The sequence below is a fragment of the Equus przewalskii genome, chromosome 14, assembly GCF_037783145.1.
Source record: "Equus przewalskii isolate Varuska chromosome 14, EquPr2, whole genome shotgun sequence".
Classification (NCBI taxonomy): Eukaryota; Metazoa; Chordata; class Mammalia; order Perissodactyla; family Equidae; genus Equus; species Equus przewalskii.
The window spans coordinates 80581021-80600113 of NC_091844.1; the positions used below are offsets into that span (position 1 = coordinate 80581021).

Below are 19093 nucleotides of genomic sequence, written 5' to 3' on the forward strand. Positions count from 1 at the left end.
TTGATTGTTGAGAAGCAAAAGGGAACACATTTTCCTCCTCTTTCAAATGGCCTGTCATTTGCCATTCAGCATTCAACATTCCCAAGGAGACTTTTCCCCCCAAAGATAAAAACCTATGTTATCGCAATATGAAAAACCTCACATTGTTTTCATGATCTGTGTCCTGTAGAAAAGTATTACTGCTAATAACATCTCCATTAACCCTTCCCATATGAATGTCATGCAGCTGAAAGTATCTAGTCAAATCTACCCTTAGGAAAGTTATCTTCAGCACATTTGTGCTAAATTATAACTGATATTTTTAAAGCATTTCTTTTGGGTTCCCATACAAATGGGAGGCTAAAAAACTGTTAGTTGGGAAAAAAAACAAAAGTAGGAAACAAGCAACAAAATTTTTAAATATACATTTTATTTGGATTTACCCGTTTACCTTCTTTGTGCCAGCTACATTAGATTTAATCCAAACACCAATTTCTCAAAGATCTTAGTCTCATTTTGGAGATGAAGAATTAACACTAAAAGAGGTCAAGGAAGTTGTCACAGTGGAATAAACTAGGACCAGGGTAAAACGCTGTCTCTACACCAGGCTCGGGATCTCCCACCACCTTACACTGCTGGTGAAAAGTGGAGCATTTTGGAAGCAGCCCGTGTTCAAGCTTGGTCCTGAGCACCTGACTGCCACCAGCAACTGTGGAAAACAATAAAGGAAATGAAATCCCCTTGGGAGGGAGCAGATGATAAGGCGAGGGAACATGGGCGTTTTCCTGGATGGGCCCCTTGGGGTTCTGGGAATCCATGACCACAAATCCAAGGCCTGCCCAGCATTGTGTAACCTCAGTTCAGAAAAAGAAAGCTCTTCTCTCCCTAGCATGGGCTCCAGCGGGCCTCTCATGACAAACCAATTTCTGGGCCTCATTTCTTAAGCTCAAATTGCATGGAAGAAATGAACTTGGAGATTCCGGCTGGCTTGAGGGAGGGATGGCCAGCAAGTTCTGAACAAAACAATTCTACTTCAAACAGCAGTTGGAACTAGACAAAATGCTCGCTTTGCCAGAGATGACTCCCTGGTCGAAGCTGGTGTCTGGAAAAGCCCTCTCAGACAGCAGCTGTAAATCGCGAAGCAACCTCGCTCTGGAAGTCCCACAGCAGCCAAGGTGCAGAGAGACATTTATCAGGCAGCTTCCAACACAGCTTGATTTTGGGAGGCGGGCGAAAGATGCCAAAGGCTTTAAAAGCTGAACCAGGATCCCCCCAAAGAGGGAAGTGGGAATCACTTCCGCAAGGAGGGGGGCCCCACCAGCTGCATGTGGGTCCTCCAGGGAGCTGGGGCTGTAGGCAAGCTTTCCCCCTCCCTCCTTTTTCTGTATTTGGAAAGGAAATCATGGAGTGATCCAATCAGGAGACAAGAATGCTCCCTCCTTCTTCCCTCCCTGACTCCTCCCTTCCCCACAGGCTTCCTTAGACAGGAAGCTTTAAATTGCTGGGATGGGCCACCCTAATTGCTACTTTTTTAATAACTCGGGTCACTCCTTGAAGGCTCTGTAAACATTTCAGAAGTAGTGTTAACATGGCAAGAAAGGAAGCATATGACTCACGTCTCCTCCAAGATTCGGGCTTCTGAGGAATCAGAGAAGAATGGGTCAATCAACACCCTCCCCCAGCCCTCCCCTCCACAGCCGGACAAGAGTTCATAGAACTTATGTTCACTGGCATCCATTTAATCTCCCCCACTGCCTCCACCTAGCTGACTGTTTGTTGCCTTCCATCCTTCTAACCACCAGGATGCACATTCTATGTCCAGGCTGGCAGAAAGTTGTAAATGCAGCCCAACATGCGACCTTTTCCTTCACATCGTAACCCTGGAAAGGACCTATAGAAGTTCATTCATTTTGCAAATAAGAATGCTGAAAGGACCTAGAAAGATTTGCCCAGGACAACTCAGGAGGACAGTGTCAGAGCAAAGAGCTGCACACCAGCCTCCTGTTTGTCCACCGAAGACTCTCCCTGCCTCCCAGCTGCTGTCCCAGAGCACCCTGGGCTTTCCTTAATAGTCATCGGGGTTGGGATCTGGGACTTTTGGAGCCAGCCTTTCTCTGCAGCATCACAGAAGGTTTTTATCTCTTTCTTAGCATCTCCATATGGAGTGAACAAGTGGAAAGAATTATTTGAAAACCGATGAAATAAAAGGCTTGGGAAATACACATAACTTCATCTGGACGCCTCTATTTCTTTAAACTTCTGTCCCTTTTTTGTACAATTGCTTTATTTCATGGTGGTTTGGGAAGTCAGATACCTGTGGTTTGTCAGAACCTCAGGTATTTGATTCAAGGGTGGGTGAGAGAGTCTGAGAGGTGTTTGCTGGTTGGTGGCAGAAACGAGAAATTTTCTATTTCCCTTGCCATCAAAAAACATACTGTCTGAATACCCCTCTCCAGGAAGGAACTGGGCTGGAGCAAGGCAGGCCATCTCAGCAGCAAAACGGCCAGTTTCAGGGCATAGAGTTCTTTCCTAGCACTATGAGAGGCATGGAGCAAGAGGGAGAGTGAGATGGCTGATTTCAAGATCAAGTACAGGCAGGGAATCCAAAGGGATCAGTAGGAGGTTTACATCGGACCACAGAATCAGGTGGAGTGAAGTTTTGAATGAAAGCACATTTGGAACCAGAGAAGTCTGTCCTCAGCACCAGCAGGTGCCTGCACTGCCTTCAAGGGCTGATAGGTGACTGAAATGCCAACAGCAGGAGGATCAACTCAAGAAGATAACTTTTCAGTGAAGTGATGCATTATAAGGCAAGAGATTTATTATAAGAAGGCACAGTTAATATTGTCTTAATATAGAAATGTTTCCTGAGACTATCTTAACTCTGTGATGTTTGAGCATACAGCATTCCAGGACTTCAACCACAACTGGGTTCTGAGGAAAGGGAATGAAGGATTAGAAAGTCCACGTGGAGTAGGATGGGGGTGAGGAAGCTAAGGTGGTCACACGGTCAGCCCCAGTGGGGCAGTGGGGGAAGTCCAGGGCCCAATCAACCAAAGATGTGGTGTAGACAGATGTCAGTACTAGGTGGATGGAGAGGAGGATGGTGAGGGGTGATCAGTCTAGAATGTAGAACAAAGGAAGAGGTGGTGGGGTCTGGAGGGTAAAAACAGCTGAGTGTTTAGGTAGAGACTAAGGCATTATATTTTGTAGGCAGGCAGGCCTGGGTTTGAATGCTGCTCATATCACTCTGATGCTAGTGGTCTCGGGCAAGTTCCCTAAACTCTCTGAGTCACAATTTTCCCATCTAGAAAATGAAGATCATCATTGCTATCTCGTAGGGTTGGTTTAAAGATTGGTCATGGTGCTGTTGGGGATGCAGATATTGGTGATGAAATGATAGGAGAGGGAGAAGGGAGAGAAGGAGGTAGAGGAGGAGGAGGAGGAGCATGGCCATGTCAATGGTAGAGTGTGTCTTTGAAGCTACATGATACCAAGGCTCAACTTGAGTATGGAAATGGCACAGCAAAAGTCAGCAGGTTTCACTTCAGCAGGTCCCACCCTCACACCTTGCCCTCGGGGTGGGACTTCTAAAATCCTTCCCATTATAGTTCAGAATTGGCTCAGGAACTGTGTGCAGTAAAGGATGATTCCAGCTGGAAGAATTCGCGGCAAGGTAGGGGTCGACAATGTTCATCATGTAGATAATTCACCGATAAAATAAAAAAGCACAATGAGGTATGATCATGCATCATTTAATATTCAGGACATCTACGCATTTGGGTAATATTATAAGAACACATTGACAAAACATAAGCCTTACTGCAAGTGTTGAATGCTAATCCCATTTAGGGAGGAGGTTAAAACACTTTGTTATATAGATTTCATCTCTTAAAATATTGTGTCTACATTTTAAGCCTTTATTTGATCATTGTTGTGGGGGATAGTGAAAGAACACGTGTGTTTTGCAAGGACCATCAGGACTTTAAATGCGGTAGTTTAAATTCCTTAATAGGAAACCTCGAATGTAGGTTAAGCATGCTGTGATGATGTGAAATTCACCCTGCGTTTCTTGAATGTCCTCACAGTTTATAGAGGGTATCAAGGGGAAAGAGTTGTGTTACCAAAATGGACTAAGATCTTGTTTTCATCTGTACCTGGGAGAGTTCCTGGCACAGAAAGGAGAGAGAGTACGTGAAAGGAAAAGGCGTAGGAGTCAGACAGACCCGAGGTTCAAGGCTGACCTACCAAGTTGGCAACCATGTCACTTTGAGCCAGTAAATTAAGCTCTCTGAACTTGACTTTCGTATTTAAAATAAGACAATAAAACTTTATAAGAACTTGTGAGATGTGAGTTAATCTCCTTCAAATGCCTGCCATTGAGCCTGGTAAATAATAAATATTCAATAAGATGTCAATCCTTCAACACGAATTTGCTTAAGTGAATGAGGTGTATTTTCTAGATAATTAATGCTGATCCCTTCAAGCCCCCCGAAAATATTTTCATGGAAATTTTAATTCAATTTTAACCGGCTTTTATGTGTTATTACATATTTTTCTGTCTTCTTAAACAATGCAACATTTTTTTTGTTTAATGGTGCAGAGTTATCTTAGAAAACAATAAAGACCTACAGAGGGGTTTCTATAAATATAAATGCTGTCAGATTTTGTACATTTTTATGTATTGTAGCTCCATAATTTTTTAGCTGCCACATTACATTTTTATATCCATGCAAAAATGCCTTATTTAACAGGAAGAGAGGAAGCACAATGTGTTACGGGAAACTGGACCAGGAGTTGCCAGTGGCAGCTTAGAGTACCAGCAGTTCTGAAGGGCGGCTGTGACCCTCAGGCCTGGGGACATGGCCACTCTGGACTTCACTATTCTCTCATCTGGAAAGAAAACAAAAACAAAAGCAACTCAGAAATATCACTAAGAGCCCTTTCTGTTCTTCCTATATTCTTTTTTGTGTAAGTGAGCCATTTTCCCTCTGAAAGCATTTTCCTGGCCGCTCTGAGGAGTTCAGAGTCAGTATTTCAAAAGAGAGCAAGAGAAAGGCAGGGTTGAGAGCAGCTTGGTGAATGTACTTGTAGGGAATTGATGTGGGTCTTTGTGGAGAAAAAGGAGAGAGGCAGCAGTTTGCTTGTTTGGTTATCAAAAGGTCTATCAGCGTGTTGCGTATTAAATAACAGAGTCCTTTCCACTTCACCTTCGGTCTACAAGATCACGCCCATGCAAAGCCACACAGAGACTGTTTATCAGCATCGTTTGTAGGAAATGAATCAAGGCCCTTTCCTCAAACACTAAATCAGTAAGACAATTTGAAGAAAAAGCAAAGAGTCAAGTTAAAATAAAAGCAAAACAAAAGAAAGATAAAGAGGGACACAGAAATTCAGAAGACCAATGACCGAAAGATAAAGACAGAAGGGCAGAAAAGAGATAGAGCCGAGGGGGGACAAACAAGAGAGATCCAGAGTACAAACTGAAACAGACCTTGACTCTTTCCACATGAAGCATGTCTTTTTTCCCATAATCACAGTTACTTCATATCCTCCCAAAGTTGGCATGTTTCTCTTGGGAAGATAAACCCTCTTTGGCAAGCTGGCCGCATGCGAGCCGAAGCAGGAAGCCCTAGTCATCATTGCATTATGCAATCCTGCGTCCGGCCAATAATTGCCTATCTGCCGTGCTAGCCTCCCACATTCCTGAGATTCATCTAGAACAGCCAGAAGATTAGATTAGTGTGTATTTTCAGCTAGCCGCCATCACTCTTAGCTGGTGTGTCTCCTTCTGTCAGCTGAATCAGGGACAAGGAGCCTTCTGCCAGCTGAGGCACTCCTGTTTTTCACTGCCTGTCAAAGATATCCGTCCCCAGGGCAGCAAGTTCTTCCTATGGAAAGAAGGAGGGACAGAACTTCAGAGAAGATCAGCCTTATCCTAAGTCCTTGTTACCAAAAGCGTGTGATGGAGCTCCACGACCACAAAGCAAGCAAAAACAATAAGAAAAATCCAAGTGAACAAATCATTATTTCAGACAATATCATGTAGTACAAAGAACAGTGAAGGTTTAGGAAGAGGGGGATCTGGCCCTGTGTCTGGCACCTTTTAGCTGTGTGATTAGAGATGTTTCCTCGCTTTTCCAAGCCTCAGTCTCCTCATCTGTAACTTAGGCACAATAATAACCACTCCATCAGGTTGTTGAAATGATTAAATTAGGTAATGTGTACAAAGAGGGAACATTTTTAAATGCTAGCTGACCTGTAGACTTGATTGCCAGCACTGTCCTTGCCTCAGCCTTGGCCTTAGGAAATAGCATTTCTGCCATAGCCCTGCACCTTTGCACATAGGGCTGCCAGAACAAAAGACACAAACCAAGTGGCTTAAAACAGCATGAATTTATTGTCTCACTGTTCTGGAGGCTGGAAGTCTGAAATCAGGGTGCTGACGGGGCCACGCTCCCTCTGAAGCCTGGAGGGAAACCCTTCCTTGCCTATTCCTAGGTTCTGGTGGCTTCCTGGAAATCTTTGGCCTTCCTTACTTGTAGATACATCACTCCAGTCTTCCGTCTTCACCAGGTATTCTCCCCGTGTGTCCCTGTGCCTCACACGAACATTTTCTTGTAAGGACACCAGTCCTTTCTTGTTAGATTAGGAGTCCACCCTACTCCAGGGTCACTTCATGTCAACTGATTACATCTGCAACAACCCTATTTCCAAATAAGGTCACATTCTGAGGTACTGGGAGTTAGGGCTTCAACATATCTTTTTTAGGGTGACACGATTCAACCAGTAATATACTTCATTGTACAGCAAAGCCAAGAAGGCCAGGACACAGGGAAATAAACATCGGGGCATGGAGACAGGAATAGGGAGTGAGGGAAGTCAGCGAGACCAAGAAATTACTGTGAATGGATTTTTTGGACTCATTTTTAATGGCTTCCAGCTGAGTGGTGATGCCTGATTCAAAGACAGAGTGAGCGTACTCGTGAAGCATCTTATAATAAGCAAATGCCAGTTAAGGGTCCTCTTTGAGCCACATACTCTGAGTATGGCAACCTGGAAGTATAAGGCATGTATGACCAACACTGAGAGCCCCAGAAGAGGATGAGAGGAGAACGGTGGAAGGACAGCTGACAATTAACTCGCTTGAGCCCTGAGGGCGGAGGGAATCAAAAGATTGTCTCATATGTATAATAAATTTGGAAAATGGAATAAATTCAACTTCTCTTTAAAAAATAATTTATTAATTACCCTGCCTGTAGAGTCTCACCTTATGGAGTCCTGCAATTTGCAAATTAACTATTGGCCCAACTCAGTCCATTGAAGGGATAATGAGTATTAAAGAGAACCAAGTCTCTGAAGTTGGTTTATGAATCATGATGATTATGAATGACTCACACCCTTTGCATCTTCAAAGGGCTTTCCCCTGACGTGCCAACGGAGGACACAGTCCCGAGCTTCCCCAAGTGGAGCTTGGTGGTAAAGAGCTGTGAGGCTTTAGTGGGACCACCAATGGAGAGGGTCTTGAGAAACACGGGTGGAAGTGGCAGGCAGTCCACAGCTTCAGTTCACTGCCTGGGAAATTTCTTAGGCACAACTTGATGATGGGTGCCCTTGCCATGTTCTCCTAGCACCAAGAAGAGACCCAGTCTGAGGCCTTTAAGGTGTGGGCCTTTAACTGCTTTGCCTGAAGCCAAGAGACTGTGCCAGGGCAAAGCAGCACTTTGATCGCACTTCTGTGTTCAAAGCACTCAAGGACATCAAGTTTCTTCCAAAAGTGAGATATTCCGTGAACTAACTAGGTCATTGACAAAGAGCTATTGAGGGCCCTGAGAAGTGCAGCTAGCAAGGGAAAACATTAAACAGAATAGCTTTTCCCTTCTTCTAATAAGGACCACAGAGGTGGTGGCAGGGGGAAGGGGGAATCCCCAGAGGCTAAAGGGGAGATGATCCTAAAAAAGGCCTAATTAGCAAATGCAACTAAAATCCACATCAATGGACATAAGCACAAGAGTGCTGATTTTCTGGAATCATGGGCATATTTCAGTAACGAAATAACGAGACTTACTATTTACTGAGCACTCCAGTTGTGCTAGTTTCTTACTAGATATTTTATACACACGACTCTGAAACGCTGATATTATTACCTTCAATTTTTACTTGTTTTAGACATGGGGATCCTGGGGCCTACGCTGGTAACATAACTTTCTCAAAGTCACACTCAGTCAAGTTACCAAAGCTGGGATTTGTACCCACCACTATGTGACCCCCAAACCTGTGGCCTGATGGAAGGAGTAGGACTTTGAGTTCTACTAGATACGGCTTTGAATAGAGTTTCTCACACAGCAAGTTCTCAGTATAAGCTCCCTGAAAAGTGAGTGACCCACCTTGCAGACAGGGAGCATATCTAGCAGGGTGAGCGGCTCTGAAAGACACATGCCCACCTGCTTCCTGGAGCTCCCTTAATGCCCCAGAGCCCCTGGGGCAGAGCTGCTCTTGACACCTTTCCCTGGGCTTTCTGGGTCTCAGACACTGCCCTGCTGTGAATCAGCAACTGGGCTGCCCCTTCCAATAATGATTGCTGAATTTGGAGCTCAAATTTATATAATCATCATCATTAATGGGCTTAGCACTCCCACAGCGTTTTCTATCTTCAAAGTGCTCTGTGAACATTAACTAATTAATCGGGGCTACAAATTGTGCCAAGGCCCAGAGGGCTTAAACTGCTCAGATCTGGGATGGTCTCTGTTGATGGTGGTGATTACAGAAAGCACTGAGTTCCCTTTCACTGGGTACCCAACGGTGGAGCACCACCACAGCACCACGAGGTCTACTGCAGACACTGCTGAGTCCTGCTCCTGCTGGCCAGACCTGCCTGAGGCGCTGCAAAGAAGAGGAAGCCAGAGGCCTGACAGAAGCAAGTGACACGCTGGTAGCCAGCAAACGCAGTGCTTTACAATAAAAAATACAGCTTCACATGAATTTCTTTTTTCAAATGAGTCACAATCAAACTTCCATTTCCCAAAAGAAGAAACAGGCTCAGAGGAGTAAAGTGATCAGTTCAAGTGCATTCATTGTATAGGGCAGAGCCTGAGTTCCCAAATCCCCAAGCAATACTTTTTGCCAAGTAGAGTAACTGAAATGTTTTATGTGACCCCCAACTTGAGATACAAGCGAGGAACAAGAAGCAGAAATAACTGATAGTAGAGAAGTTCAGAGGTAAGAGGTAAAATTTCCTTTCTGCAGGTGAGGAAAACTTGCTTGGAGATCAGGTTTGTGTTGGGCCTTACTTACTTATTTACTTACTTATTTTAACGATTTTACTAGGTTTTTATCAGGAATGAATTTTGGGTTTGTCAAATGCTTCTTCTACGTTTACTGATATGTGAATTTTTTTAGTTTGTTAATAAGGTAAGCAGTATGAACTGAATGTTTGTGTCCCCCCAAAATTCATATTTTGAAATCCAGATCTCCAACTCGATGGTGTTAGGAGGTGAGGCTTTGGGAGGTAATTAAGTCATGAGGGTGGAGCCCTCGTGAATGGGGTTAGTGGCCTCACAAAAAAGACCTCAGAGAGCTTGTTCCCTCCCTCTCTGCTCTCTGTCATGTGAGGATACAACCAGAAAAGATGAGGATGCAGCCTTGAGGTTACAATGAGAGATCTGCAAATGTGGAAGAGAGCTCCCACCACACACAGAATCTGCTGGCGCCTTGATCTTAGACATTCCAGTCTCCAGAGCTGTGAGAAATAAATGTCTGTTATTTAAGCCAACCAGACTGTGGTGTTTTTGTTATAGCAACTCGAACTGACTAAGACAGTGAGTTACATTAACTTTCAAATGTTAACGCAACCTGCATTCTTGGTATATGCCAAATGTGCTCTTTTCAATTAACTAAAATTTGGTCAAGAATTTTGTATTGATGTTTATGAGAGATGTTAGTCTGTCATAGTCTTCTCTTGTAAAGTCCTTGCCTGGTTGTGGTATCAGGGTAATGCTAGTCTCTTAGAATGAATTAAAAATTATTCTCTTTTCTTCAATTTTTGGAAGATTTTTTGGTAGAATTACTATTAATTTTTCCTTTAAAGTTTGGTAGAATTCATCAGTGAAACTAAAAGGAACTGAAGGGAATTTTGTGGGAATGTTTCCCACTATAAATTAATTTCTTTAATATATATAGGACTATTCAAGTGATGTATTTCTTCTTGAGTACTTTTGGTAATTTGTGGGTTTTTTTAAGGAATTTGTCTATTTCATCTAGTTTATTGAATTTATTGGATAAAGTTTTTCATAATATTTCCTCTTTATCCTTTAAATATATGTGTAATGGGTAAGTTTTTTAAAGAAAAAAATAAAGAGGAACTTCTTGATTAGGGCAAACACTCTGATCAGCATATTGGAGACTGGCAATTTTTGGTAAATACCTGTCTCTTTTAATAACTCCATGACTCCCCTAGCAAGAGGTTTTTTAAAATTAATCAAATTTATAAGATCCATGTTGAAGTAAATTCAATGAAATTTCTAATACTTCTCATCTGCTTTTTCAATTTTAGCATCTTCTTTGTTCGTTTGCTTAATGACGAAGGCTGAATCTGCATAGGATTTAAAAACCAAATATTTATAGTGAAAGGGTTTTTTATTTCTCTACACAAAAGTGTAAAAAATATATCTTTAGAGACAATTTTAAGATGTATCAGTGGGAAAACTTAAAACAAGCCAACAAACAAGCAAACCAACCTTATCCATACCCAAAACTCATTGATCCTAATGGAGTTTCTTCTCAAAATCTGATGAACTGGTACAGTCTGAAGCAGCACTCTGTAATTGTTAGTTTGAATAAGAAAAATAGGTATCAGGTGCTTGCTTGAGTGAATTGTTCAATATTCATACTTAATTCTTTGATCCCACCTGCTAAGCCCTGAGTTTTTGTATTTGCATAATATTTGCATTTCCACATTTGTCAATTTCAAGTAACCTAGTGTTTCTAGCAAGCTTGAGTGAGGAGTGGGGTACCCTTATTCTAAAAAGAATTCTTGTTTAGAATTAAACAAAAAAACTGGAGTTAGAAAGCAGAGTCAAGTTTGAAATCAATGCTTTGAAATACACTAAATTATCAATTATATTTCCCCCTCAACCCCAAATTCAGTAGTATGCTGGAGCTGGCTTATACCGTCTTGCAAGAGCTAATTGTTAAATGTTCAGGAATTTTGCAAATTGATTGTTAAGCATAGTAGTTACTAAATGTTAAATTATGTAAATGTACAATAAAATTACATCGAAAACAAAAGTAATAAATACTCAAAACTTATCACTTGCTAATTATTTTGCTGTATTTTGCCATTATGTATGCTCTTGAGGTTATTTACATCTATTGTAACTGTGTGTTGGAAATACTGTATAATGGTGTGCTATTGAGAATCTCTTCCCAACTCAGTATTCAATGACGTCACATTGGTAGATTGAAATCAGTCCTGGAGTGTCTATTTATACCATGGAATCTGGCAAACACTATGATACAAGTTTTGATTTATTGTTTTGTTGATTATCTAGACTTAAGAAAATTATGGAGAAAATGTTAATGCAGATTAAATTTAAACGAGTGTGATGCCTGTAGCTGAAACACTGTGAATAAACATTGTATCATGAGTAGATATTCTTCCAGCATTTGAAAACAATTATCCAATTCAGCAAAGAAGTTGCTCACATCATTGACAAATGAGTGAAGTTCAGACACACTTCTTTGTTGTTTGACTTTGATTTACTTGTTAAGATAAATTAAAATATCAACTAACATTCGTGTTGGAACTATCTTCATCTGTCAATTGAAAGCATATTTTGTCTATGGATACAAGAGTTTGGCAAAAGTCAACAAAAGCATTCTGTGAGAAGCAATTGCCTTTACGGAATTTATAGTAAGGATTGTGGTTGTTATTATTATTTATAAATTATGTACTATATATACTACACTTTATATCAGCAAAATCAAATATATATTCTCAAAGAACCAGGTGTTAAACATTTACCAGCATACCACTGTCCAAATTTCCAATTTTTATGGCCCAATCTATGTGCACAGACCTTGCCCTTTTTCCATATTCTCTGGTGATTTGGAGAATCTGTGATCTTTCAGAGAACAGAAAATTGCAAGACAAAATGAGTTGAAGTTATTGTGTTTTTCTGGCTAATACTTTCTGAACTAAGGCAGTTTCACTGAATTATTGTCTGGGAAGAACTAGTGAGACTGGTCAGGCCAGGGAATTCCACATGGAAGGCAAGGAACCCTGAATCATGGGGCTCAGTCGTGCACAAAGTAATTATTGACCTTCTCATTATTGCTGTGCCCTGAGCATATCTAGAGGGAACTACTGGATTTTTGCACTCTGTTGACAATCAGAGATTAGTTGTTACTTCAAAAATAGTGACCAACGTGTATAAAACATTGGAACCTTGGCAAGTTTTGTAATTAAAGGATCACAGTCATTCTTGATTTATACTCATTTCATGACATTTTGTTTGCTGCTCAGGCAGCAAAGTCTTTTTTTTAACTTCCAAATGTGAAAAGCTGTGTGTTTCTATGGATTTCAGCTGTCATTTAAAAATGCAAACCCTGTGCCCATACATGCAGAGTGAAGGGGAGAGCTCTCAAAGACTTCAACAGAGAGCAAACAGGCTATGGCCCTCCTGGAGGCAGAGAATTCTTCAGACATCAAAAGAATGGGAGAAAATAGAACCTCAGGGAATTGCCTAAACTCAGAGCCTTACGTGGGAAAGTACCCTTGCTGATCCATCTTACCTGGGCTTACAAGCAGTTCTGTAAGAAACCTTGAATAGCACTCCTCATAAAACTTAACGAAAGCTTTTCCTAGAGTTGAAATCTACATGCCAAAATGGAGGTGGGCTTAGCAATATAGAGTTTGGATATCTTTTGGTTTGGTTGATGGTTGTTTTTTAATTAGTTTTCTCTTATACTTTTTGGAACTCTGAGATCTATTCTAACATCTTCCAATGGTTAAGCTACCTCTAAGTACATGTATGATTTGGGGAGTTATTTATCCTGTGTCTGAGTCATAGTCTTCTCAATATTAAGACAGAAATTTAAAAATATCCCTCAGGGATTTCGTAAAAGTGTTTGGCCCAAGACTTATCACCACGTAGATTCTTATAAGAATTTCCTCTCTTACTTTCTTCTTCTTTGCCTCCTAGCCTTCTTGTTTACCCTCCTTCTTTAATTTCTTCCTTCCTTCCTTCCCAAGTTCTTTAATATATAAATTATTATGATTATAGTAATCACTACAAGCTTTTTCAGGTCAAGTTTCATTGTGTTCCCATAAGCAATACGTGCCTGAATTGTTAACTGACGGCTGGGAAGAAAATCTCCTTGTGGGACAGCAGCCAGCAGGGAAGTGTAGGGGCAGAAAGGAAAGGTCGTCTCTTGGAACCCCGCCCTCCACAGGGATGAGGTTTGGGGAGGACAGGAAAGCCAAATGCAGCTACAAAGCCATGGAGGAAGTGACAGCAGCCAGGATAAACACAGTCTCCCAAAGAATTCAGCAAACAGAGCTGAGAACATAGACCTTGCCTCACCTGTCCTAGGCCCGAAGAACAAGAGATGAATCAGACCTGCTCCCTGTCCTCAAGGAGCGCTCTGTTTAGAGAAGACGGACGCATAAATAATCCTAACAAACAAAGTGAAAAGAGTTAACCCAGAGGTAGGCGTTTGGGCTAGGCCCTGAGGACGGTGCTTTCTCGTGAGTGCTGGGGCAGGTAAAACATAAAAATCTAAGGCAACGAATTGTCAAGTTGGGGACTGTGAGTTTAACATCAAGTGACGCTCAAAACTCCAGTTGTGATTTCAGGCAAAAGATCATTTCATAGCCAGATCTGGCACATTTAGTGGAAGAGTATTGAACCAAGTAAGAGCAATGAAAACAGCAGTGGCAACAGCAATAGTCTTCACAAATGGGATTCAAATGGTACCTACATTGCAGCCAGCAGTATTCCAGGTGATTTAGGTTCAGCATCCCCGATCCTCACAGCAAACTGACTAGTTATCTACGGTTTCTACTGTGTATAAAGGGAGAAACAGACTTAGGGAGGCAAAGCGAAATGAAGCAGAGCTTCCATAGCTCGTTAGTGGCAAGACTGGAAACCGTCACCAAGTTTGTCTGGCTCCAGAGCCGCTGTTCTCTGAGGCAGCTCTGAAGTATTTCTGTTCCTAAATCTATAAAGACCAGGGGATAGTACAGGATAGCTTAATACAGGGACAAAGGGCAAAAACTGAGGAACAGAAATAAAGTTGATGTCAAAATTTGTTTATTTTTCCAGGTTAAATGTGGAAATCCAGTGTTTAGAACTGGATCACAAGTTTGGAGAACGTTCTCCGGCCAGCCTGACTCTGCATCTGCTCTGCACAAAAGTTGGATTTATTAAGTCCTGCCCGTAGCATCTCTACTGTCTGCACCCCACACTCAAGACATTAATATTGTCCAAATCGTTTCTGCCTTGTTGGAAAAGGCATGCGGGGCAGTGAGCGATGAGGAGCCTTCCAAAAATGCCCACATTACTCCCTGGGAAAGTCATAGAAGGCTGCTGTGGCCACAAGTCGATTGTTAATAGCTGAAGGCCTTCTCAAAGACGAACTGGCTGGGCTTGAGTAGCTGAGAGCACACTGTGTACTTATTTTTAGTGTTCTTTAATGTTTTCAGATGAGCACAGTTCTGAAATAGAAAGGCTGACCCATTTCAGTGACATTTTCCCAAGGATGTTACAACATTGTGTTTGTCTTCCCTTCAGCCCAGATAGAGTCCCAGTGTTCCTGAATTAAAGTAACTTCCTTTCAGGGAGATCAATGGGAAGGCAATGTCAGGACTTGGTTTAATAATACGTCATCTATACAGTAATATCTTCCACTCGATGAGCCTCACTCACCTTTAAAGCATCAAAATCCACTCAAAGCAAGTGTGTTTGTGTGCCTTGAATCTTCAGGGGCACACATTCCACCCAGGAGAGAGAGAGAGTGCCGGGTGGCTGAAGGAGCACAGAGAAGCCGGAAAGAAGCTAATTAAGAGAACTTCGCATATATCATTTGTATTTTGTTTTTAACAGATGAGGGAGACAACTCAGACATATTTCCCCAAGCCCATAAAATGGATGAGTGGTCCAGCCAGGCTTTCTCAGTGATAGTGGAACGGAGAAGCATTTAGCAAGATCTGAATGTCCAGACTTTCTTAATATACAGACTACATAGTTTTATTTTACTTTCTTTCATGTTTTTTTCTTGCCGTAGAAAAATAGAGTATAAAAATGTGAGTATTCCCCTGTATCCCCAGGGAAGGTTTGAAGCGTAAGACTTATCAGGCCTAAAGGAAAACAACAATTACAACAACAAAAACAAAAATCTAGTCTTGAGTTTGCTAATGTAATGATTCTGGTCCTGCCTGTATTCAAGGCTCCGTGAGTTTGGTGACCAGTGGGTACCATGTCCCCGACAGACGGCCAATTGGATTCATGGATGGATTCCTCTTCTCTGCCGTGTATTTCCCAGACAAGGGATCATTCTTAAGCTTCCTTGTTTGTGTGGGGCCACACTGACTAGAATTAATCCTCCTTGGCCTGAAGTTCTCACTAATACTTTCAGAGAGAACTCTGTCTGCCCTTACTCTGAGACACACACATCCACACAAGGTTTCGTCTGATCTCCCAGCCCCAAACTGTTTGAATTTCCCACTCTCTCAGTGGGACTAGCTGCTTGATTGTTACCCCTTGGCAAGGTGGCAGAAGAAACATTGATTTGCCTCAAGCTTACAGTAACTTTGTCTTGCGTGCCATGCACTCACTTATTCTAAGTCACTCTCAGGAGCTCACCAGACTGAGAAGGCTCAATAACTCTCTTAACCTTAGACAGCCTGGTCTAGAAAGTTTATTTTCTTATACAGGGCTAGCCTGGACCAGAGTAAGAAATTCTCCACGATAGATTATTCTTTTTGGTTCCTTCAACTCAATAGCTTTGTCATGTTTTCCAACTCATCAGAGAGATATTGAATATTAAATTTCTGCAGCAAACACTCGAAAGTCCTAACACTCATGCATTGTAAACATGATCTATTGGATCTACTGTGCTGGTTAGACACAGTTCCTCATTCCCAGAACAATCCTGAGTGAGTTTCACTTTCCCATTTTATAGCCAAAGATGCTGTCTTAGGGAAGTTAAGTCACTTGCCCAATATGGTATCACTAAGTAGGGGTGGAGCTGAGAATAAGCAGTGGATTTTGTCTTGACTTTTTCCAGTACATCCAGATATTGTTCCAGCACAGGAACACAACTAGCTCCTTCTCTGTAGACTGACTTCATTTCCGGTGCTGCCATGGAGCGGGAGCTGAGCTAGCCATTTGGAAACATCAGCCAGGAACCAGAGTAGAAGGGTGACGTTTTTTTCTCTAAAGCAAGGACCTGAGGTGGACTGTGGTACGTGTTCATAGGAAATAATTTTCTGGCTCCAAAAAATAAAATGAAAATGAGATGGAGCTCTTCAAATGTATGACGTCAGGATTTACTGTTGTTCACTGAACACACTTTTGCTCACTCTTTCTGTGTTTTTCACAACACACTGGCATTTGCTGTCATATTGCTACAGCGGATGCTAAAATCACGTGGGTCAGTGTGGGAACCAGAAAGAATCTGTGAATATTAAATTTGCTGTGCAAGTGACTTGGAAGAAATAAGCAAAACCCCCAAAATGCAGAAGATGGCAACCACAGTCATGAGAGGGATTTACCTGACAGCCTTGTGAGTTTGGGGCATATCAACCTCTCCCCACACTGGGAGAGATTGTGAAGGCTTGAATGCTCTTTGCTGTCCAAACTCCTCTAAAAGAGCTTCAGTATTGAGATAACATTGTACCTAGGTCCGCGTCTTTAGGCTGTTCCCAACTTGCTCTGTGTGCTTGGGCCAGGCAGTTGACTTCTCTGTGTCTCAGCTGCCTAACTTAAAGCTTTTAGCAATTAGAATGGGCTTAGGAATCATCTGATCCAAGTTTCTTATTTTAGATGAGAGGAAACTAAAGCTCAGCAAGAAGAGAGCTTTCCAAAGCTCCCACAGCTGCCTGGCCAGCATGAAGGCTATGCTAGAGGCCAGTTTTCTGCCTCAAACCTCCACGCCTTTGCCACGACTCCGTGCTGTCACTCACAAACTCTGCAACGTCTCCATTCATTTTTCTGGGTAAACAGAATGAAACCTATCCAACCCTTCATAATGGCAACCTGCGCCACAATGATTTGAAATTTATTTTCATGTTTTCTTGAAACTGAAGGCGGCCTGAGTGTGCCTCGTATTTTCTTTTCCGTACGTGAGGTTAAACCATTATATAACTGAAGGTTCTTTTGGTTTTAAGCGCCAGAAAAAGACTCTAGAGAAAAAGATAAAGAGAATTATGGGATGATTATGGAGGTGAAGACAGATCAGAAGAGAGAAAAGATCCTATCTCAGAAACGTGTGAACCAGTTCAGCTTCAGGGAACTCCAAGACGGTACCTCGGTACTTCGTGACTCTCACCCTCCAATCACTGTCCCCAGGAGAAAGAGCAAGAAAGGCTTAACCTGGGGCAGCCTACACCTGGATCTGCAAGGCATGGCCACAGCAAGGCATAACCACAAGGACTAGGAGGGAGCTCAGATGAAGCTCCTGGAAGCTGCACATGGCTCCTCGGTGTCTTGGCTCCACACGCTATCTATATTCTTGCTAGCCCAGGATTGGGGAAGTCCTTCAGGGGTCGTTCCCTCTCTCCATATCCCTCATGTGTCAGCATCAGTGTGATGCTTGGATCCCCAATTTCCAAGAATCAAGGGAAGCTGCAGAGCAAGAAGTGCCCTTCTGTGCATCCCAAATTAACCCCCCAGTGAGAATCTGGGAAGACCCAAGAAATTTAACTTGTCTGTTACCCTGCAAAGGCGAGCAGAAGCTTAGGAAAAAATGGGCCTGAGAAGGCAGACGCCAAATCCTGACTTCAGACAGATTCAGAAGGAAACTGAAAGCCCATCTAAGCTAGTAACCCTTTCAGGGTTTGAACTCTTTTTAGAAAGTACCCTGCTAAGAGTTACTAAGCTTCCTCTTGCACACCTCCAGTGACAGTAAGGCCACTACCTTCAAAATTTTCCATGTCATTGCTGCTCAGATATTAACGATAGAAAGTGGCTCTTTTAATCTAGGCCAAACTTGTATTGATGTAACATTCATCCATTGACCCTAATCCTCTCCCTTGGGTCACATAGGGCATCTAATCTTTTTTCCAGAAGACTCTCTTTCACTGGTACCACTTGAAAAGGGAGGGATGTTTGTGGCTAGTGTCATCAATGTGCAAACAGTGTATTAATACCCATAGTTCTCATTTTTCCACCACTTAAAAAAGTAAATGTTCTTAGATAAAATAACTCCATATCGTTCAACTGCTCACAAGCAAATATTTCATCTCTCCTTCCATTCTATCAACTTTGAAGTTATCCAAATACTGTAAATGAAACAATTCCAAGGAGAGTTGCAAAATGATACACGAGATAGAAGAAAAGGAGGATTAAAGCCTTAAACAGTTATAGCAAGATTCCAACCACACACTTCACTTCATGGCCCTGTCTTAAAGGAAGTTCTGGGTGTTGCCAGCCTCATAAAGATATCTTGCAATCAGCATCACAACCACATTCTCAACTTTGCATACTCAGTGGAGGGACTCCGCCTCGCTTAGGCTGTTCCTTTTAGATGTAACTTAATGAAGACATGAAAGCAGCCTTCTTCCTGAGCGAAAATTGACTCTAATGGCACGTGATTCCACTTTCGCCTACCAAAGAAAAACACAAGATGTTTTTAAACCTAGAAAAAAATATTACAGACAAGGAAGCAGACTTTTTTAAACCTACAGAGTTTTTATTTTACAGAAACCATGACTTTCCCCCCAGTTTTAAATGAATATAATAGTACTTAGTAGACTCAAAATTGTTCAAATCTAGTGCTAATAAAAATCTTAATAACACAAAATATGCTTGAATAAAATTATTTTAAAATTGAAAGTTTGCTATCTTATTAAAGAAAAACAACATTTTTTGATTGTTTGTTCTATTTTCATGCA

At 41.9% G+C, this 19093-nt stretch overlaps 1 long non-coding RNA gene across 1 annotated transcript; it reads right to left on the minus strand.

Moving 5' to 3' along the window:
* Positions 1-3718: 3718 nt before the first annotated feature.
* LOC139075644 (uncharacterized) lies at positions 3719-5870 on the minus strand. Its single transcript, XR_011526256.1, has 2 exons — positions 5474-5870; positions 3719-4872 (listed from the first exon to the last, which is right to left on the minus strand). It is a non-coding gene; the product is annotated as an uncharacterized lncRNA (long non-coding RNA).
* Positions 5871-19093: the final 13223 nt, after the last annotated feature.